The following is a 24,883-nucleotide window of genomic DNA, read 5'->3' as shown; positions in this document are numbered from 1 at the left end:
TGTACCCACTAGAACGTTCGATAACGTTCAGTCTCGTGTGATTTACTATACGTGTTTTTGTCTGTTTTCGTAATGCGGTTTCTATGGCATATTTGTCAGTTCTGCTCTATATTTAAGTCCATTTTGGTAGATCACAACCTTATATAAAGAGTGACATTCGAATGTATCGAAATTCTTTAAATTCACATACAGTCAATGTGAGTAAAAGTTAACAACTTGTCTGCTCGTTCTGTAACACTTGTGGTTTGATATTTTCAACTAATAATTACATTTTATAACAACACTCCAGTAAATGGCATGGCTCACCAATAGCAGTTGGATGACGAGATCAAAGATTACCTGATTGGTTGCTATTTCTGTTCTCTAATAAGTCTTGACGTCTCTCTTTGATCACATACACGTGTTCTACTCTCGGTAAAGTTTATTGACCCGATATAGATCTCTATACGTTCCTCAGAGGGTTCAATGTTTCTCACCGTCCATCTCTCTGTCTTCGTGTGTGTCCATTCATTCATCTGTCTCTCTTTTTATATCGGAATAAATCTGAGACATGAGTTTTAGTTGGATTCTTTTAAGTCTACATTTGTGTTTTGTATTTTTCAAACAACTAATGTTCTTTGAACTCTTAATACAAATTTTACTTGAAAAGAAGTTCCGATGTGATCTGTTCATAACGTTTGTTTTATTTATCAGAAATTTATTTGACATTTAGGATAAATGCCAAAATCATAGTTGGCACAGAAACAGCTCAACCGTAAAGCTGAAGTTTTTTAGCTTATATTGCTAAAATTCTGGCTTCCATACCAGTAGTGGCCACAGCATAGATAGCTTATTACTTTGCTTTTCTCTCAATAAAAAATAAGAAATGAAGCAAAAGCAGATTGAGATAAGGGGCGGTTTAAAAAAATCTAACTTACGACTGCTTTGTTTGTAATTTCGCGCAAAGCTACGCGAACGCTATCTGCGCTAGCCGTCCTTAATTTAGCAGTGTAAGATTAGGGGACACCAACTCTTGGACTGGTCTTTTACCAACGTCACATTATAACACCCCCCCTCCCCCGGCTGAAAGGGCGAGCATGTTTGGTGTAACTGGGATTCGAACTCGCGACCCTCGGGTTACGAGCCGAGTACCTTAACCACCTGGCCATGCCGGGCCCAACTTACGATTGGAAAACTTATTTCTTATATTGGATGTTACTAAAACCTGATATTAAAAGAAAAAAAAAACGAAATTAGTTTATTAAAGTTTGAGCTTAAATGTCCGAAATGTCCAGTTAAAAGGAATATATATTTTTAATTTATCAGTTAATAATTCGACAAACACTCCACTTATTCAAGAAAAGGGTAAAAGGAGATATCCTTGCGGATTTATTATAAATTAACGTTTATTTCTGATTTTTATAAGCCACGTCTATTACTAAAAACCAGTATAAAGTACAAGTTGAATACCTTTATTCATATCAAACTGTTATTCAATAGGATAAGCTGCCATCTACATGACTTCAAACTCTATTTACACCATTTAAACTGTCTTCTACAGCACTTCAAACTAATTATTTACAATGAAAAATTTTGCTCACAAAGCTTTAAATAAGAAATGTAATTAAAACGTACTCGTTTCATACAATTGAAAACTAATGAAAAAAGAATATAAAATGAAAATAACTGAAATAACGTTTTTACATTTTTACTTTAGCTCTACATTTTAAAAAATTCAGATTTATATTTCATATTTTGTTATATTTTATTTTTAAATTTGAACGATTTTATTATTTAAAAATCAACCCTTTATCTGGTTTATTTTTATTATAAAAATAACCTGTTATATAATTTGTTGTTATTATAAAAAACAGCCAGGCCTGGCATGGCCTAGCGCGTTAAGGCGTGCGCTTTGTAATCTGAGTGTCGCGGGTTCGCCCCCGAGTCGCGCCAAACATGCTCGCCCTCCCAGCCGTAAAAGCGTTATAATGTGACGGTCAATCCCACTATTCGTTGGTAAAAGAGTAACCCAAGAGTTGGCGGTGGGTGGTGATGACTAGCTGCCTTCCCTCTAGTCTTACACTGCTAAATTAGGGACGGCTACCACAGATAGCCCTCGAGTAGCTTTGTGCGAAATTCCAAAACAAACAAAAACTATTAAAACAGCCTATCATTCAGTTTATTTTTATTATTAAAAACAATCTGTTATCTAGTTTGTTTTTAATTTTTACTTTCCTGTAGCAGATTTCTAAAACATAATAACTTATAATGCTGAAATTGGAGGTTTTTGAAATAAGACAAAAAAAAGGCTAATCCTTGGATTATTATTCTTACGTTATACAATCGCTGATTAGAATGAAGATAAGGAATATTTTGCTTGTTTGTTGAATTTCGCGCAGAGCTATACGAGAGCTAACTACGTTAGCCGTCCCTAATTTAGTTGTGGAAGACAAGAAGAAAGGCAGCTCGTTATCGCCACCCACCGCCAACCATTGAGCTACTCTTTACCAAGGAATAATGGGATTGACGCATATTTGGCGTGACGGGATTCGAAGCTGCAACCCTCGGATTACGAGTCGTGCGCCCCTAGCCAACTGACCTAGCCGGGCAATAAGTTGTTTTGAATTAAGCACAAAGCTACACAATGTGCTATCTGTGCTCTGCCTACCACGGGTATTGAAACCCGGTTTTTAGTGTTGTAAGTCCGCAGACATACCGGTGAGCCACTGAGGGGCGAAGCAATAACGAATAAAAACTGTTTTATCGTATTAATCTTGTGTTTGTTTTTATTAAGCGCAACGCTAAACAACAGGCCTTCTGTGCTGTGCCCACCACGAGTAACAAAACTTGCGTTTTATTGTTATCAGCTTTCAGACTTACCGTTGAGTCCATTGGGAGGAAGGGACACTAGTTTCCTTATTTCTTTTATTTATTTATTTATTTATTATTTTTTGGCTACAGAATAGGCCATCTGTGCCCTATTCACCCTAGATTTTAGCGTTTTAAGTCCATAAACTTATAGCTTACCAAATGGGATTTATATTTATACACGATTAAGTTTACTATACGCACAACACGATTTTGATATTTCCACATGATGGCGCTGTGTGTGTTACACATTTAACTTCTTGGTTGTTTTAAAATATCTAATTGACACATATGGTCATTATACTTTGTGTACATTTGTGCCAGAAATATTAATAAAATGGAAACCCTTTGGCGCAGAGAACCGCGACACATTCTAAAACAGGCAAGACAATAACTATAACAAAAACCAAAATCGAATATCGTCTTCACAATTGTAACTCGCGAGAAAATAAAAACAACACAGAACACGTTGATAACCGAACATCTTTAAACGCAGCACATTGTAAAAGGAATTAAAAGCACTTTGGCACACTGATATAGCTACATTGTAGAGTTCATCGTTTTTATTTCAGTTGAGCACGTGTGGCGCATGTTTTTTTTTAAAGTAAATAATTGGTCGAAGTTGACTAATAAGAGCATGAAATAAAGCTCTTGACACCAACACTTAAACCTAATGATAAACTTGCGCATATCATATGTTTTTATGATGCAGTGAGGAAATATATCAGGGTTAAAACGACACCTGTGAAATTTTGAATGACAAATAATTAAAGTTTAGTGGTACATAATAAATATTTAAAAATGAGGCTGTCCCAGTCTCAAAATACATCAAAATATTTACTAAATAACTCACTGATAAAATAAAATAATATAGACAGATTATTTTCATATTTTATTTCTTCATCATCAGAACTGTAATATTTTACAAGGGTTACCACCTGTACGTACGTAACTTAAGAATAATACAATTAGAAATACACGAAGATTTAACTTAAAGAATTTAACGCAATCTATTAACAAAATCTCCCTCGGCTCTTCATCCTTATCTAAAACCTATGGCCCGGCATGGCCAGGTGGGTTAAGGCGTGCGACTCGTAATCCGAGGGTCGCGGGTTCACATCCCCGTCGCACCAAATATGCTCGCCTTTTTAGCCGTGGGGGCGTTATAATGTGACGGTCAATCCCACTATTCGTTGGTAAAAGAGTAGCCCAAGAGTTGGCGGTGGGTGGTGGTGACTAGCTGCCTTCTCTCTAGTTCACACACCCACGGTGTTTATCTTTACTGGGGTAAATTATGTGGTAAATATTTTGTTGTCTTTTGAAACTGGGGACCGTCTCGTTTTTAAATAGTTATATTATACCATTAGATTATAGTTTTCTTTAACACGCTACTTATGTAAGGCGATATATAAATATTTTGCTTATAATACAGGATTGGAATGGCTAAGTGGTTAAGAGACACAACTCGTAATCTGGGGGTCGCGAGTTCGAATCCTCGTCACACCAAATATGCTCCCCCTATTCATTGGTAAAAGAGTAGCCCCCAAGTTGGCAATGTATGGGGATGACTTACACCCCTAAATTAGGAACGGCTAGAGCAGATAGCAACTTATAATACATTCTCTGTTGCAGTAAAATATTACAAATCAAAAATGTTAAAAACATATACATAAGTACTCAACACCGGACAATGAAACTTAAAAATTAGGGAGAAAAATCAGCTTCTCTGGAGATTCAAACTTTGTCCAAGTTATAGGATTTCGTCTTCACTAAAGATCATATTTCAAGGTCGATATGTGTTAGCTGTGTTTGATAAGCCTAAGTTTCAGGGTGAAATATCCAAATATTGTGCTATTAAAAACTATTGGTTTAAGACCTTGTTTTATGAAAACAGCATACAGAGTTAAATTTGTAGAAACTCTAAGTTTAAAGTTAGAGTTATATTAAAACGATTTTAGAACCTTGCCACTTCGTGTATCTTGACAATAACACTGTAATATAGGTTCCGTCGTAAAACTGTCATTCACAAAGCAAATCGCTCCTCCCTGCTTGCTTTCCATAATCCATCTTTTATACAAGGACGAGCGTTTTCTAACTGTGTTTTCAACAGTCCGATCTCATATAAACCTTTTCGCACTATATCCGGCGACCTGGTCAGCTCGCCTTTGTATGAAATAGCATTATTAGCTAGTTTATCCTCTAGTCACTTGAGGTAGGGGTTACTTGAATGAAAGGTATAACTGGAAGTCTTAGCTTAAGGAGCACATACCCTGCTTAACTCTTTTCCAGACGGAGATCCTTTCGGATTGTATTAAATATTGCTGCCTGAAACAGGTGGACGGCCTTTGCTATTAATCTTTGTGTACATAGATTTCCATCTTTTACAAGATACTACACTTTGTTTCTACTGCTGGGGCACGATTTATTGCAGATCTATTTATGGGTGTTTCTAGTGCCTCAAAATGATCAATATTCCTTTGATCCTTAAGTGAAAGGGGATATCACCAACCTGAACACAGCTTTATGACCTTGGTCTACGAATAACCTTCTTCAGGTGACATAACGCCCTCTACTGTATCATAAACAATGTTAAGAAGAAGTTTTGATATTTAACCTTTGATTACCTGTGTGTGTTCAGGTGATTTGCTGGTTTGCATATTCAAATTGTTTGACATAACCTATCCAACCCACTGCGTGAGTTAAGATGTATATATATATATAAACTTGAATGAGTCATTTCATAAGTTTCTTGGTTAATATATGTACTTATTATTATTTTCTATATTTAGTTATTTTCTTTCATTTATTGTTCCTTACAATACTTTTAATATAACTAAAAACATGGTCAAACTCAAATTTTGAAGGATATTATTAGGATTGTGGCCGAGAAGATCGTGGATACAACGTAATAAAGAAATACATCTGAATCTTTATTATTAGAAACGTAACAAAAGTATATTTAATTAATTATAATAATGGCCACATTAATTATGTGTTTCACTCTAAGTACCTAGCTTACGTTGAGCAGAAGTTATTATATTAACATTAAAATAAAATACTACCAGATGACCACATTTTTGTTTTACAAATGATACATGAACGGACTTGTAAAAAAAACACGACCAAAGTATTGCTTTGTCACGTAACTCCAGTCAAACATAATATTTTTGGTCAATTACTAAGCAATAGAAGGAAATACAGAAACAGGATATGTCATCTCATCTATAGTTTCACACTGGTCTTATAACCAGTTACTAAGCAACAAGAGACCGTATTCTTATCTCTAGTCCAACGCTGGCTTTCTGGTCACTTAAAAAAAAATAAAAATTTTCACAGGTAGCTTGGAGATTCCATTTTCACTAAGGTGTAAAAAATGTTTAACAGTACACAACATTTATCATATCCGTAAAATCATATCCTTAAGAGCCATCTTCAGTGTACTCTTTGGTGAGATTACCATTGTCCACACTTTCACATTGCAGTGTTATTGCATAGTAGCTGACCATAATATACAGGATTAATCTCTTTCACAGATCAGTTTTTACACAAACAATATGTTTCAACCTCTCTGTACTGATATAGAATTGTTCAAAATGTATTACTTCGTGCCGTTTTTACAACACGTTCGCCAAGAACGTCCTTAATTTCCTTTCACTTTAACTACCCATTGTATGATGTCATTTAATTAGAGTTGCACATTTATCTTCTCTTGAAGAAGAGAGCTGTGAGATCACCTAACGTATCTGAAATTAGATATGGTGTATTTTCCACTGGCAGTCTGGAGGTTGCGACCTGTCTTTTATTTCGTGGAGGGAATGACTAGTCACTTGTGTAGTGGTTGTTGTTCTGCGGAAATCTGACATTAATGATCTAAGTAGCTAACGTGAGACTTAAGAACACGATCTTGGAACACGAGATCATCGAGTTAGGGCTAACTCTTCAGTAAAGGCAGTTGTCTGTTATTGCAGATGTTTTAAATACAGATCGTTTACTAAAGGACTTTCATAGCAGTGTTCAGTCTTTATTTATCTGTCATGACTTCAGTTAATGAAGAGCACAGAAGTGAGTATACTGTAGAATCTCCAATTATAAAGTGGAAATGTCTTGTCGCCCTGAGTAGAATCAGTCTCGCCCAAAAACATCACATTCACATCATAGTGCTATTGCACAGCAGCTACCTAAAAGACTATCTGCTTGAACAAAACTAACGAAGAATGGAAGCCCGGATTTTAGCATTATAAGCCTTCAGACCGAAGTATTATAGAAATACTTGTTTATTTCAGATATTCTTTAAAATTGTTTTAGGGTTATCATTGGTTTTCGTTGTTTAGGAAAAGCATACAGTCAAAATCACTCAATTCTAAGTCTTGTCTGACCACATAGAGGAGTTCGACTGTTATACTTATAACGCACGTATAGCCCCAAATGAGGAGGGCATGTATATGTTCCGTGTTTCTACTATCTCTGACGTGTACATGTTCTGCGTTTCTACCATCTCTGACATGTACATGTTCTGTGTTTCTACCGTCCCTGGTGTGTACGTGTGCTGTGTTTCTACCATCTCTGACATGTACATGTTCTATGTTTCTACCATCTCTGACGTGTACATGTTCTGTGTTTCTACCGTCCCCGGTGCGTACGTGTGCTGTGTTTCTACCATCAATGGTATGTAATGTCCTATGTTTCTATCATAAATGGTATGTTAGTATCCTTTGTTTCTACCATGCATGGTATGTATTGTCCTGTGTTTCTACTATCAATAATTTATACATGTTCTGTATTTCCACAATCCCTGGTGTGTGTGTATCCTGTATACAAAATAAAGAAACACACCCTACAGTGCTATACGGGGGAGAAACACTTTATGATAAGAAGTCGGATTTGTAATAAAACTATATAATTTATACTACAAAAATGTAAATATATATAATATTACAATGTTTGCGTATTGTCCAATAAGAAACATTCATTTGCATATATAACACTGTAAACCATGTGCAACATTCAATAATACCAACTGACTGTCACGTGTCAAGGTTGGAACCAACAAACACGAAACTTTCACCAGATTTTTCGAAATGTTGCTGGAAAGTTGCCAGAGGGAAAGAAACATTAGAAATAAAAAATACGCCCGACTTTACCCTTATTTTATATGTTTATAAATAGATAAATAGACCAGATAATGAATTTAGTTCTTATACCACACTACGACAGTGAAATATGAGGATACCTGTATCTGTGGTGTTTAAACCTCATTACCTCCAACGGTAAATCAGTAGGCTTACGACGTTAAAAATCAGTTTGAATTCCCGTAATAGGCAGGGCATAGATAGCCCATGTTTAGCTTTGCCCTTGACAACAGTAAACAATCAATCATTTAAATAGCATTGTGCATACCTTTTCTGAAAAGTTGAAACAACGAATGAATTCACCAACCATTGTCATGTTTTCGAGTTCATAATTCTATCGTAACAAGTAATATCAAACAGTTGTGTATATTAACCCTGATGAAGACGCAAATTCGAAACTTCGATTCAAATATTAATCTATAAAAAAGATATCCGTAGTCTAAAGATCGTGTTTATAAACGTTTTACAAAATGATTCACCTCTCATTGGTGGATATATAACAGCCAGTTCCCTGGTGATTATAATAAGTAAAACTTAGGTCGAACGATGAATAAAAGGTTTAAAATATTTAATACTTTTTATATTGTCTTAGAAAAGGTAAATTTTATATGGAAGAAAGCGTGAAAGGTAAGTGATGACTAAAATATTCCCAATAATTCAACACCAATGCTTCTTTAAATATCGTCATTACATCAAAAAAGGCTGCTTCAACTAAGTTAAAAAAAAAAAGAAAGTGTCATATTCTTTAAATCGTTTCGGTCTGCGAAGCCTTCCTTTTAATTACCATAACTCCAGCTGACCATTCATCACTCAGAACAATGGAAGACACAAGATGAAAACTCAGCTATATGATTGGCATAATCCGCCTGAAGAGAATAAAATAAACATTTTTTCAATGATGTTCTATGAGTATGTATATTATTTAATAGGTGTGTAAATACTCATACACAAGGTCGAGTGTACCTTTCCTTAGTGCATATACATACACATATATTTTCCAACATTTCTATTTCAGACACCAGAGTATTTATTACCTTATAATGTGATGGTCAATCCCACTATTCCTTGGTAAAAGAGTAACCCAAGAGTTGGCGGTGGGTGGTGATGAGTAGCTGCCTTTCCTCTAGTTTTACACTGCTAAATTAGGGACAGCTAGCGTAGATAGCTCTTGAATAGCTTTGCGCAAAATTACAAAAGCCAAAACAAAAAAACAGACAGATTTGTAAACGTTGAAAACATTTTGTAAAATCAATTTCTAATTATTATTTATACTTATAGTGATATAGATATGTATTTGTAGTTAAAACAATTACGATTTTATTCTGATTTACATATAAACTTCTTTAGATTTATTGTATGATGTCCATTTCGGACATTCCAGTTTGTTTATCCCTATGGTATCAAACCTTCTGATTCATCAAGGTTTAAAATCACCAGGGTAAAGTAAGGTCATGCATCTATTCATACAATACCCATTGTTTTGTGGTGAAATGTTTTGTTTTCTAGTAGTTTTAGCTATATTATATTCACTTTTTAAATAAGCAAAAATTCACAAGGCCAACGAAGAAACAGTTGAGGCCAGTTATTATATACATCCCACTTTTCTTTCTTCTTTCTGAAACTCATCCAAAAAAGTTGACAAATTTCAAACAGGTTTAGTGTGTGACCTTTCACGTGTTTAACCTTCTTGGTTTTCTTACGCTTTCTGAGTAAATAGTACTCGTAAAAACTTACTTATATTATTAAACCAGAGAATCAGTCCTCAACAAAACAGAAGTCGCCCCCCTCGTGTATACAACCACTGGCCTCAGATCTTTTAGGTAAGTAAGTAGTTAACGTTATATATGTTTTACTTTCTTCGTTTTTCAATTTTACAATGTTGCTACAAAATATTATTCTGTAAATACGACTCTATGTTTGTGGTACCAGTTGTATCATGTGTTGAATTACATTTTTTCCGTTATGTAAAAGGTGGCGCTTTAGTACGAATAAAATATTAATCAGAAGAAAAACAACGCTCACAATTATTTCTATTTTCTATTTTTCTGTCTTCATCCACTCTGTTCATTGTTTTGAAAGCATTTAGTTTCAAAATAGCTACTGTGCTATTTAAGTAATAAAGGGGTGGTCAGTGATAATGCCACCTTCTCCTCACTCAATATTTAGTTTAACTAGTTTATAACGGCCAGGTGGTTAAGGCGCTCGATCGTAATTTGAGGGTCGCGGATTCGAATTCCCGTCGCACCAAACATGCTATCCCTTTCAGCCGTGGAGGCGTTATAATGTTCGGTCAATCCCACTATTCGTTGGTAAAAGAGTAGCCGAAGAGTTGGCAGTGGGTGGTGATGACTAGTTGCCTTCCCTCTTGTCTTACTCTGCTAAATTAGGGACGGCTAGCGCAGATAGCCCTCATTAGCTTTGCGCGAAATTAAAAAAACAAACCAAACAATTATAAGATATTCAGTTTTACATCAGTTTATATCTAAATTTTCTTAGGTTTGTATATACGTTTAATTTTACTTCAGTACAGTGTATCCATTTCCTGCTATCGATACAGTAGATAGCCTACTATAGCTATGCTATGATATCGAACAAACAAACTGAAGCTTAGGAGACATTTAGTTTTACTTGTGTTTAGACGACACGGTATTTTTTTTTAAACGATGCCATCTCCAGTGAGCCTTCTACAAGAATAGCATTATAGTAAAGGAAGGGTACGACAGGGTAGCAGAAATCAAGGTAATTTGTCACAGTCAGGTCTCACTATAGCATTTTGTAGCAGAACTATGCGAAATGACAACTGAAGAGGGTGAACGAACGATCCTAGCTATCATAGCGCCATCTAGCAACGACATTTGAGAAACAACATTACGCTGGAAATCGTGAAGGCATTCGGTCCTTTCAAAATAGGATTATTTCTTATTTTATTCATTTTTAAATATATTTTCTAAGCTACGACATAAATAAAACCCTTTGTATTCTTATTAGTTTTTAACCATGGTTATCGGCGAAAAACCTACTGTAAAAGTTTGACTGTTAACTTGATCTATATCTTTATTTTAAACTGAAAAAGAAGACAATTATGGTATATTGTCGAATTGAAACAAAATCTGTAATCTCCTTCATCAATAGTGACGATTATTCATACACACCTAGATATATTGCTGTGAAAACAGAGAGATTCTATTACTAAAAAACTTACAGAACAATGTATGTAAATTAATGTACCTAATGTACATAAAAGTAGTTTCAGGTAAATATTCAGTTTTTATTTTTATAGGGAAATTTTTCGTCTCCGTGAATTCAGTAGGAAGTCTCCAACCTTGTGTTAATAATGAAACGAGTCAGCAATCTATATCTTTGTATTAACAACGAACTAAGCTAACAGTCTCCATCTTTGTATTAACAATGAACTAAGCTAACAGTCTATATCTTTGTATTAACAACGAACTAAGCTAACAGTCTCCATCTTTGTATTAACAATGAACTAAGCTAACAGTCTCCATCTTTGTATTAACAATGAACTAAGCTGACAGTCTCCATCTTTGTATTAACAATGAACTAAGCTAACAGTCTATATCTTTGTATTAACAATGAACTAAGCTAACAGTCTCCATCTTTGTATTAACAATGAACTAAGCTGACAGTCTCCATCTTTGTATTAACAATGAACTAAGCTAACAGTCTATATCTTTGTATTAACAACGAACTAAGCTAACAGTCTCCATCTTTGTATTAACAATGAACTAAGCTGACAGTCTCCATCTTTGTATTAACAATGAACTAAGCTAACAGTCTCCATCTTTGTATTAACAATGAACTAAGCTGACAGTCTCCATCTTTGTATTAACAATGAACTAAGCTAACAGTCTATATCTTTGTATTAACAACGAACTAAGATAACAGTCTCCATCTTTGTATTAACAATGAACTAAGCTAACAGTCTCCATCTTTGTATTAACAATGAACTAAGCTAACAGTCTATATCTTTGTATTAACAACGAACTAAGATAACAGTCTCCATCTTTGTATTAACAATGAACTAAGCTAACAGTCTATATCTTTGTATTAACAACGAACTAAGCTAACAGTCTCCATCTTTGTATTAACAATGAACTAAGATAACAGTCTCCATCTTTGTATTAACAATGAACTAAGCTAACAGTCTCCATCTTTGTATTAACAATGAACTAAGCTAACAGTCTATATCTTTGTATTAACAATGAACTAAGCTAACAGTCTCCATCTTTGTATTAACAATGAACTAAGCTAACAGTCTCCATCTTTGTATTAACAATGAACTAAGCTAACAGTCTCCATATTTGTATTAACATGAGTTAGCATCAGTTGACAGTGTCTATGGTAAATAGACTGGTGGTTTAGTTTAGTCTCATGACCAGGTTTTGGTGGAAATGAGTTAATGTAGTGTAAAAGATGAATTAGAATTGTTTTGTATTCATAACAGGCGACGTAACGTTGGATGAGATGTCCGTTTATGCGATATATTTTCTGAACATAAACTAATATAAAGTTAATCCTAGTTTCACTTCAGTGGTAAATAAGTCCATTTCTTGTTAAGTTTTTACTTTAATATCACTTCTTGGACGTGATTTGATGAATTTTCAGGATGATGAAAATAATCAAGAAAAGCAATATTTACAACACGAAAGTATTACGAATACATAGTTTGTTTTCTCTCCACAAGGGAGCATTATACTGTCTTCCAACAAATTTTGGTGATAACGTTAAAAATTAGTTTGTTTGTTTGGAATTTCGCACAAAGCTACTCAAGGGCTATCTATGCTAGCCGTCCCGTTCCTAATTTAGCAGTGTAAGACGAGAGGGAAGGCAGCTACTCATCACCACCCACCGCCAACTCTTGAGCTACTCTTTTATCAACGAATAGTGGGATTGACCGTCACATTATAACGCCCCCACGGTTGGGAGGGCGAGCATGTTTGGTGCGACCGAGATTCAAACCCACGACCCTTAGATTGCGAGTAGAACGCCTTAACCCACCTGGCCATGCTGGGCCTACAAATCTGTCATGATTTTACATGTAAGTTTCTGGTCTCAAAGAAATCTATATTGATTTTCAATCATATCAACGCCGTTAGGAATCCGAAATATGGCCACACCTAAACTACAATTTAAAACTATCGTAGAAATAATTCAAAATCTAATGTACTATAACCTAGAAACGATTTCATTTAGTTTCTTTTGAAATATTAACAACTTTGTCTCAGTATAAAAATCAGGTTTCGATACCCGCAGAAGGAAGAACATTGATAGCATATTATATAGCTTTGTGCGTGATCTACAATAACAAAACTGTTGAGTATGTTTTAAGTTTAAAGAATTAGAAATACATTGGTAAATTACAAGGAACTCTACTCTGGTCTATAATAAGTTGTGGTTTATTGCATTTCTCAACAAAACGACAGAAGTGAGAGGTGACAGCTAAAGCCACTCACAACCAGCTCATGGGCTACTCTAATAATATGTGAATTGTGACGATCACTCTTGTAACGCATACACGGCTGTAAAGTGTGGTTCGCTATTTTTGTTTTTGAGGTAACGGGAGGCACGGCATGGCCAAGCGTGTTAAGGCGTGCGATTCGTTATCTGAGGATCGCGGGTTCGCATCCCCTTCGCGCCAAACATGCTCGCCCTTTCAGCCGTGGGGGCGTTATAATGTGACCGTCAATCCCACTATTCGTTGGTAAAAGAGTAGCCCAAGAGTTGGCGGTGGGTGGTGATGACTAGCTGCCTTCCCTCTAGTCTTACACTGCTAAATTAGGGACGGCTAGAACAGATAGCCCTCGTGTAGCTTTGTCGAAATTCAAAACAAACAAACAAACAAACAAGCAGTAACGGGGCGCGAACTACGGATCCACAGCTGACAACTGGTTCACACTCGGCTCGTCAGTAACAAAGGAGTGATGCGTTAATGTTATTTGCTGAAAAGTTGAAAAAGTAATTAATTTCATCAAATCGGATTAGGTTTGAACTTTTCTCCTGGATATTGTCCAACTTGGCAATGTTTTGAACCATCATCAGCCATTTAAGAGGTGATTTAGATAAAACACTTCAAGGTGTTACATAAACAAACCTGGAATGTAACGGACTTACACTGGATTTTATTAGTTTTGGGTAAGACGGAATAAAAATTTTTTTAGCAAAAATAAGAGTTCTAGACACATCTTCCAGCTGGATGACAACTAAAGGTTTCTCTGTAAGCTATTCAAAGCTCTCCCCACTTAAATACGTAACTTCCATGGAAATATGTTAACCCTCGGTCCATATTAACATGTTTTATCTTCACTGTTTTAAAGCAGAGCTTTCGAATTTATTGTATCACAGTGAAAGGTTTATATAACCAAGTCCAACTGTAACCAAGAAATTAGAAGAAATTAGCCAAGAAAAGTTCCATCGACTCATGTATATTGACGTTTCACCCACTCATCTATACTGGCAAGGAACGTTTCACCGACTCATGCATACTCGTAAAGAATGTTTCACTGACACGTGTATACTGGTAAAGAACGTTTTATTCAGTCATGCATACTGGAAAAGAACGTTTCATCGACTCATGTATAGTGGTAAAAAAAGTTTCCCCGACTCATGCATACTAGCAAGGAACGTTTCACCGACTCATGCATACTGGCAAGGAACGTTGCATCGACTCATGCATACTGGTAAGGATCATTTCATCCACTCATGTATACTGGCAAGGAACGTTCCATACACTCATGTACACTGGTAAGGAACGTTTCCCCGACTCATGCATACTGGTAAGGAACGTTGCACCGACTCATGTATACTGGTAAGAAACGTTTCCCCGACTCATGCATTCTGATAAAGAACGTTGCATCGACTCATGCATTCTGGTAAAAAACGTTTCATCCACTCATGCATACCGGCAAGGAACGTTGCATCGACTCATGCATACTGATAAGGAACGTTTCATCCACTCATGTATACTGATAACGAACGTTTCACCCACTCATGTATACTGGTAACGAACATTTCATCCACTCATGTATACTGATAAGGAAAGTTTCCCCGACTCATCCATACTGGTAAGGAACGTTGCACCGACTCATGCATACTGGTAAGGACCGCTTCATCGACTCATGTATACTGGTAAGGAAAGTTTCCCCGACTCATGCATACTAGCAAGGAACGTTCTATTAACTCATGTATACTAGTAAGCAACGTTTCACCGACTCATGCAAACCGGCAAAAAACGTTTCATCCACTCATGTATACTGGTAAGAAAAGTTTCACCGACTCATGCATACTAGTAAGGAAAGTTTCAGCGACCCATGCATACTGGCAAGGAACGTTGCACCGACTCATGCATACTAGCAAGGAAAGTTTCACCGACTCATGCATACTAGCAAGGAAAGTTTCACCGATTCATGCATACTAGCAAGGAACGTTCCATCCACTCATGTATACTGGTAAGGAACGTTTCCCCGATTCATGCATACTGGTAAGAAGCCTTGTACCGACTCAGGCATACTGGCAAGGAACGTTTCATCCACTCATGTATACTGGTAAGGAACGTTGCACCGACTCATGCATACTGGCAAGGAACGTTGCACCGACTCATGAATACTGGCAAGGAACGTTTCATCGACTCATGTATACTGGTAAGGAAAGTTTCCCAACTCATGCATACTGGTAACGAACGTTTCACCGACTCATGTATACTGGTAACGATCGTTTTACCGATTCATGCAGATTGGTAAGGAGCGTTGCACCAACACATGCATACTGGCAAGGAATGTTTCATCCACTCATGTATACTGGTAACGAACGTTTCATCCACTCATGTATACTGGTAAGGAACGTTGCACCGACTCATACATACTGGCAAGGACCGCTTCATCGACTCATGTATACTGGTAAGGAAAGTTTCCCCGACTCATGCATACTAGCAAGGAACGTTCTATTAACACATGTATACTAGTAAGCAACGTTTCACCGACTCATGCAAACCGGCAAAAAACGTTTCATCCACTCATGTAAACTGGTAAGAAAAGTTTCACCGACTCATGCATACTAGTAAGGAACGTTGCACCGACTCATGCATACTGGCAAGAAATGTTTCATCGACTCATGCATAAATAGTAAGGGACGTTATACCGACTCCTGTAAACTGATAACGAACGTTTCATCCACTCATGTATACTTGTAAGGAACGTTTCCCCGATTTATGCATACTGGTAAGAAGCCTTGTACCGACTCAGGCATACTGGCAAGGAACGTTTCATCCACTCATGTATACTGGTAAAAGCGTTGCACCGACTCAAGGAAACTGGCAAGGAACGTTTCATCCACTCATGTATACTGGTATGGAACGTTTCATCCACTCATGTATACTGGTAACGAACGTTTCATCCACTCATGTATACTGGTAACGAACGTTTCACCGACTCATGCATACTGGTAAGAAGCGTTGAACAGACTCATGCATAGAGGCAAGGAACGTTTCATCCACTCATGTATAGTAGTAAGGGGCGTTGCACCGTCTTTTGCATACTGCCAAGGAATGTTTCATCCACTCATGTATACTGGAAAGGAACGTTTCATCTACTCATGTATACTGGTAAGGAACATTTCACCGACTCATGCATACTGGCAAGAAACGTTGCGTCGACTCATGCATATTGGCAAGAAACGTTGCATCGACTCATGCATACTGGCAAGGAACGTTTTATCGACTCATGTATACTGGTAAGGAACGTTTCATCCACTCATGCATACCGGCAAGGAACGTTGCATCGACTCATGCATACTGGAAAGGAACGTTTCATCCACTCATGCATATGGAAAGGAACGTTTCATCGACTCATGTTTACTGGTAAGGAAAGTTTCCCCGACTCATGCATACTAGCAAGGAACGTTTCAATGACTCATGCATACTAGCACGGAACGTTCTATTCACTCATGTATACTAGTAAGGAACGTTCCATCGACTCATGTATAATGGTAAGGAGCGTTGCACCAACACATGCATACTGGCAAGTAATGTTTCATCCACTCATGTATACTGGTAAGGAACGCTTCATCCACTCATGTGTACTGGTAAGGAACGTTTAAGCGACTCATGCACACTGGCAAAAAACGTTGCACCGACACATGCATACTAGCAAGGAACGTTTCATCCACTCATGTATATTGGTAAGGAACGTTTCATCCACTCATGTATACTGGTAAGGAACGTTTCATCCACTCATGTATACTAATAAGGAACGATTCATCCACTCATGTATACTGGTAAGGAACGTCGCACCGACTCATGCATACTAGCAAAAAACGTTCCATCGACTCATGTATACTGGTAAGGAAAGTTTCCCCGACTCATGCATACTGGTAAGGAACGTTGCACCGACTCATGCATACTGGCAAGGAACGTTTCATCGACTCATGTCTACTGGTAAGGAAAGTTTCCCCGACTCATGCATACTAGCAAGGAACGTTTCAATGACTCATGCATACTAGCAAGGAACGTTCTACTCACTCATGTATACTAGTAAGGAACGTTTCACCGACTTATGCAAACCGGCAAGGAACGTTTCATCCACTCATGTATACTGGTAAGAAAAGTTTCACCGACTCATGCATACTAGTAAGGGACGTTGCACCGACTCCTGTAAACTGATAACGAACGTTTCATCCACTCATGTATACTTGTAAGGAACGTTTCCCCTATTCATGCATACTGGTAAGAAGCCTTGTACCGACTCAGGCATATTGGCAAGGAACGTTTCATCCACTCATGTATACTGGTGAGGAGCGCTGCATCGACTCATGCATACTGGCAAGGAACGTTTCATCCACTCATGTATACTGGTATGGAACGTTTCCTTGATTCATGCATACTAGTAAGGGATGTTGCACCGACTTATGTATACTGGTAACGAACGTTTCATCCACTCGTGTATACTGGTAACGAACGTTTTACCGACTCATGCATACTGGTAAGAAGCGTTGCACAGACTCATGCATAGAGACAAGGAACGTTTCATCCACTCATGCATACTGGTAAGGAGCGTTGCCCCGACTCATGCATACTGGCAAGGAATGTTTCATCCACTCATGTATACTGGTAAGAAACGTTTCATCCACTCATGCATACTAGCAAGGAACGTTCGTTCTATTCACTCATGTATACTAGTAAGGAACGTTTCACCGACAGATGCTTACCGGCCAGGAACGTTTCATCCACTCATGTATACTGGTATGGAACGTTTCCCGGACTCATGCATACTGGTAAGATTCGTTGTACCGTCTAAGGTATACTGTGAAGGAACGTTTCATCCACTCATGTATACTGGTAAGGAGAGTTGCACCGACTCATGCATACGGGCAAGGAACGTTTCACCAACTCATGCATACTAGTAAGGAACGTTCTATTCACTCTTGTATAGTAGTAAGGAGCGTTGCATACTGCCAAGGAATGTTTCATCCACTCATGTATACAGGTAAGGAACATTTTACCGACTCATGCATACTGGCAAGAAACGTTGCATCGACTCATCCATACTGGCAAGGAACGTTTCATCCACTTATGCATACCGGCAAGGAACGTTGCATCGACTCATGCATACTGGAAAGGAACGTTTCATCCACTCATGTATACTGGTAACGAAAGTTGCACCGACTCATGTATACTGGTAACGAACATTTCACCGATTCATTCATAATGGTAAGGAGCGTTGCACCGACTCAGGAATACTGGTAAGAAACGTTCCACCGACACATGCATACTAGCAAGGAACGTTTCATCCTCTCATGTATACTGGTAACGAACGTTTCATCCACTCATGTATACTGGTATGGAACGTTCCCCAATTCAAGTATATTGGTAAGGAACGTTTCATCCACTCATGCATACTGGAAAGGAACGTTTTATCGACTCATGTATACTGGTAAGGAACGTTTCATCCCCTCATGCATACCGGCAAGTAACGTTGGATCGACTCATGCATACTGGAAAGGAACGTTTCATCCATTCATGCAAACTGGCAAGGATCGTTTCATCGACTCATGTTTACTGGTAAGGAACGTTTTCACCCACTCATGCATACTGGCAAGTAATGTTTCATCCACTCATGTATACTGGTAAGGAACGCTTCATCCACTCATGTATACTGGTAAGGAACGTTTCAGCGACTCATGCACACTGGTAAAAAGCCTTGTACCGACTCAGGCATACTGGCAAGGAACGTTTCATCCACTCATATATACTGGTAAAAACGTTGCACCGACTGATGCATACTGGCACGGAACGTTGCACCGACTCATGCATACTGGCAAGGAACGTTTCATCGACTCATGTATACTGGTAAGGAAAGTTTTTTCGACTCATGCATACTGGAAAGGAACGTTGCACCGACTCATGCATACTGGCAAGGAACGTTTCATCGACTCATGTATACTGGTAAGGAAAGTTTCCCGACTCATGCATACTGGTAAGGAACGTTGCACCGACTCATGTATACTGGTAACGAACGTTTCATCCACTCATGTATACTGGTAAGGAACGTTTCACCGACTCATGCATACTAGTAAGGAATGTTGCACCGACTCATGTATACTGGTAACGAACGTTTCATCCACTCATGTATACTGGTAAGGAACGTTGCACCGACTCATGCATACTGGCAAGGAACGTTCCATCGACTCTTGTATACTGGTAAGTGAACGTTTCATCCACTCATGTTTACTGGTAACGAACGTTTCACCGACTCATGTATACTGGTAACGATCGTTTTACCGATTCATGCATATTGGTAAGGAGCGTTGCACCAACACATGTATACTGGCAAGGAATGTTTCATCCACTCATGTATACTGGTAAGAAACGCTTCATCCACTCATGTATACTGGTAAGGAACGTTTCAACGACTCATACATACTGGCAAGGAACGTTGCACCGACACATGCATACTAGCAAGGAACGTTTCATCCACTCATGTATACTGGTAAGGAACGTTTCATCCACTCATGTATACTGGTAAGGAACGTTTAATCCACTCATGTATACTAATAAGGAACGATTCATCCTCTCATGTATACTGGTAAGGAACGTTGCACCGACTCATACATACAGGCAAGGAACGTTCCATCGACTCATGTATACTGGTAAGGAAAGTTTCCCCGACTCATGTATACTGGTAAGGAACGTTTAATACACTCATGTATACTAATAAGGAACGATTCATCCACTCATGTATACTGGTAAGGAACGTTGCACCGACTCATGCATACTGGCAAGGAACGTTCCATCGACTCATGTATACTGGTAAAAAAAGTTTCCCCGACTCATGCATACTGGTAAGGAACGTTGTACCGACTCATGCATACTGGCAAGGAATGTTTCATCGACTCATGCATACTAGTAAGGAACGTTGCACCGACTCATGCATACTGGCAAGGAACGTTTCATCGACTCATGTATACTGGTAAGGAACGTTTCCCCGACTCATGTATACTGGTAAGGAACGTTGCATCCGACTCATGCATACTGGTAAGGAACGTTTCATCCACTCATGTATACTGGTAAGGAACGTTTCACCGACTCATGTATACTGGCAAGGAACGTTTCATCCACTCATGCATACTGGTAAGGAACGTTTCATCGACTCATGCATACTGGTAAGGAACGTTTCATCCATTCATGCATACTGGCAAGGAACGTTTCATCGACTCATGTTTACTGGTAAGGAAAGTTTCCCCGACTCATGCATACTAGCAAGGAACGTTTCAATGACTCATGCATACTAGCAAGGAACGTTCTATTCACTCATGTATACTAGTAAGGAACGTTTCAACGACTCATGTAAACCGGCAAGGAACGTTTCATCCACTCATGTATACTGGTAAGAAAAGTTTCACCGACTCATGCATACTAGTAAGGGACGTTGCACCGACTCCTGTAAACTGATAACGAACGTTTCATCCACTCATGTTTTCTGGTAAGGAATGTTTCCTCGATTCATGCATACTGGTAAGAAGCCTTGTACCGACTCTGGGATACTGGCAAGGAACGTTTCATCCACTCATGTATACTGGTAAGGAACGTTGCACCGACTCATGCATACTGGCAAGGAACGTTTCATCGACTCATGTATACTGGTAAGGAACGTTTCATCCACTCATGTATACTGGTAAGGAACGTTTCAGCGACTCATGCACACTGGTAAAAAGCCTTGTACCGACTCATGCATACTGGTAAGGAACGTTTCATCCACTCATGTATACTGGTAAGGAACGTTTCACCGACTCATGCATACTGGCAAGGAACGTTGCACCGACTCATGCATACTGGCAAGGAACGTTTCATCGACTCATGTATACTGGTAAGGAAAGTTTCCCAACTCATGCATACTATCAAGGAACGTTTCACCGACTCATGCATACTGGAAAGGAACGTTCCATCGACTCATGTATACTGGTAAAAAAAGTTTTTACCGACTCATGCATACTGGTAAGGAACGTTGCAGGAACGTTGACTCATGCATACTGGCAAGGAACGTTTCATCGACTCATGTCTACTGGTAAGGAAAGTTTCCCCGATTCATGCATACTAGTAAGGAATGTTGCACCGACTCATGTATACTGGTAACGAACGTTTCATCCACTCATGTATACTGGTAACGAACGTTTCACCGACTCATGCATACTGGTAAGAAGCGTTGCACCGACTCATGCATACTGGCAAGGAACGTTTCATCCACTCATGTATACTGGTAAGGAACGTTTCATCCACTCATGTATACTGGTAAGGAACGTTTCACCGACTCATGCATACTGGCAAGGAACGTTACATCGACTCATGCATACTGGTAAGGAACATTTCATCCACTCATGTATACTGATAAGGAACGTTCCATCCACTCATTTACACTGGTAAGGAACGTTTTTCCGACTCATGCATACTGTTAAGGAACGTTTCACCAACTCATGTATACTGGCGTTTCCCGGAAGGAACGTTTCATCCACTCATGTATACTGGTAAGGAACGTTTCATCCACTCATGTATACTGGTAAGGAACGTTGCACCGACTCATGCATACGGGCAAGGAACGTTTCACCAACTCATGCATACTAGTAAGGAACGTTTCATCCACTCATGTATACTGGTAAGGAACGTTTTACCGACTCATGCATACGTTTCATCCACTCATGTATACTGGTAAGGAACGTTTCATCCACTCATGTATACTGGCAAGGAACGTTTCATCCACTCATGTATACTGGTAAGGAACGTTTCACCGACTCATGCATACTGGCAAGGAACGTTTCATCGACTCATGTATACTGGTAAGGAAAGTTTCCCGACTCATGTATACTGGTAAGGAACGTTTCATCGACTCATGTATACTGGTAAGGAACGTTTCATCCACTCATGTATACTGGTAAGGAACGTTGCACCGACTCATGCATACTGGCAAGGAACGTTTCATCGACTCATGTATACTGGTAAGGAACGTTTCATCCGACTCATGCATACTGGTAAGGAACGTTGCATCGACTCATGCATACTGGTAAGGAACGTTTCATCGACTCATGCATACTGGTAAGGAACGTTGCACCGACTCATGCATACTGGCAAGGAACGTTCCATCGACTCATGTATACTGGTAATGAAAGTTTCCCCGACTCATGTATACTGGTAAGGAACGTTACATCCACTCATGTATACTGGTATGGAACGTTTCATCCACTCATGTATACTGGTAAGGAACGTTTCATCCACTCATGCATACTGGCAAGGAACGTTTTCATCGACTCATGCATACTGGTAAGGAACGTTTCATCCACTCATGCATACTGGCAAGGAACGTTTCATCGACTCATGCATACTGGTAAGGAACGTTTCCCCGACTCATGCATACTGGTAAGGAACGTTCCATCTCACTCATGTACTACTGGTAAGGAACGTTTCATCGACTCATGTATACTGGTAAGGAACGTTTCATCGACTCATGTATACTGGTAAGGAACGTTTCACCGACTCATGCATACTGGTAAGGAACGTTTCATCCTCTCATGTATACTGGTAACGAACGTTTCATCCACTCATGTATACTGGTAAGGAAAGTTTCACCGACTCATGTATACTGGTAAGGAACGTTTCATCCACTCATGTATACTGGTAAGGAACGTTTCATCGACTCATGTATACTGGTAAGGAACGTTACATCCCCTGGTAACGAACGTTTCATGCATACTGGCAAGGAACGTTGCATCGACTCATGCATACTGGTAAGGAACGTTTCATCCACTCATGCATACTGGCGTTTCAAGGAACGTTTCATCGACTCATGTATACTGGTAAGGAACGTTTCACCGACTCATGCATACTGGCAAGGAACGTTTCATCCACTCATGTATACTGGTAAGGAACGTTTCATCCACTCATGTATACTGGTAAGGAACGTTTCATCCACTCATGCATACTGGTAAGGAACGTTTCATCCACTCATGTATACTGGTAAGGAACGTTTCATCCACTCATGTATACTGGTAAGGAACGTTTCATCGACTCATGCATACTGGTAAAAAACGTTTCCGACTCATGCATACTGGTAAGGAACGTTTCATCCACTCATGTATACTGGTAAGGAACGTTGCACCGACTCATGCATACTGGTAAGGAACGTTGCACCGACTCATGCATACTGGCAAGGAACGTTTCATCGACTCATGTATACTGGTAAGGAAAGTTTCCCCGACTCATGCATACTGGTAAGGAACGTTTCACCGACTCATGCATATCGACTGGCATAGGAACGTTGCATCGACTCATGCATACTGGTAAGGAACGTTCCATCGACTCATGTATACTGGTAATGAAACTTTCCCCGACTCATGTATACTGGTAAGGAACGTTGCACCGACTCATGCATACTGGCAACGAACGTTTCATCCACTCATGTATACTGGTATGGAACGTTTCCCCAATTCAAGTATATTGGTAAGGAACGTTTCATCCACTCATGCATACTGGCAAGGAACGTTTTATCGACTCATGCATACTGGAAAGGAACGTTTCATCCATTCATGCATACTGGCAAGGAACGTTTCATCGACTCATGTTTACTGGTAAGGAAAGTTTCCCCGACTCATGCATACTAGCAAGGAACGTTTCAATGACTCATGCATACTAGCAAGGAACGTTCTATTCACTCATGTATACTAGTAAGGAACGTTTCAACGACTCATGTAAACCGGCAAGGAACGTTTCATCCACTCATGTATACTGGTAAGAAAAGTTTCACCGACTCATGCATACTAGTAAGGGACGTTGCACCGACTCCTGTAAACTGATAACGAACGTTTCATCCACTCATGTTTTCTGGTAAGGAATGTTTCCTCGATTCATGCATACTGGTAAGAAGCCTTGTACCGACTCTGGGATACTGGCAAGGAACGTTTCATCCACTCATGTATACTGGTAAGGAACGTTGCACCGACTGATGCATACTGGCAAGGAACGTTTCATCGACACATGTATACTGGAAAGGAAAGTTTCATGCATACTATCAAGGAACGTTTCCCGACTCATGCATACTGGCAAGGAACGTTTCATCGACTCATGTATACTGGTAAGGAAAGTTTCCCCGACTCATGCATACTGGTAAGGAACGTTGCACCGACTCATGCATACTGGTAACGAACGTTTCATCCACTCATGTATACTGGTAAGGAACGTTTCACCGACTCATGCATACTGGTAAGAAGCGTTGCACCGACTCATGCATAGAGGCAAGGAACGTTTCATCCACTCATATACAGTGGTAACGAACGTTTCATCCACTCATGTATACTGGTAAGGAACGTTACACCGACTCATGAATACTGGCAAGGAACGTTGCACCGACACA

This window comes from Tachypleus tridentatus, chromosome 7, assembly GCF_004210375.1.
Source record: "Tachypleus tridentatus isolate NWPU-2018 chromosome 7, ASM421037v1, whole genome shotgun sequence".
NCBI lineage: Eukaryota > Metazoa > Arthropoda > Merostomata > Xiphosura > Limulidae > Tachypleus > Tachypleus tridentatus.
Note: the sequence above shows the minus strand (reverse complement) of the source record.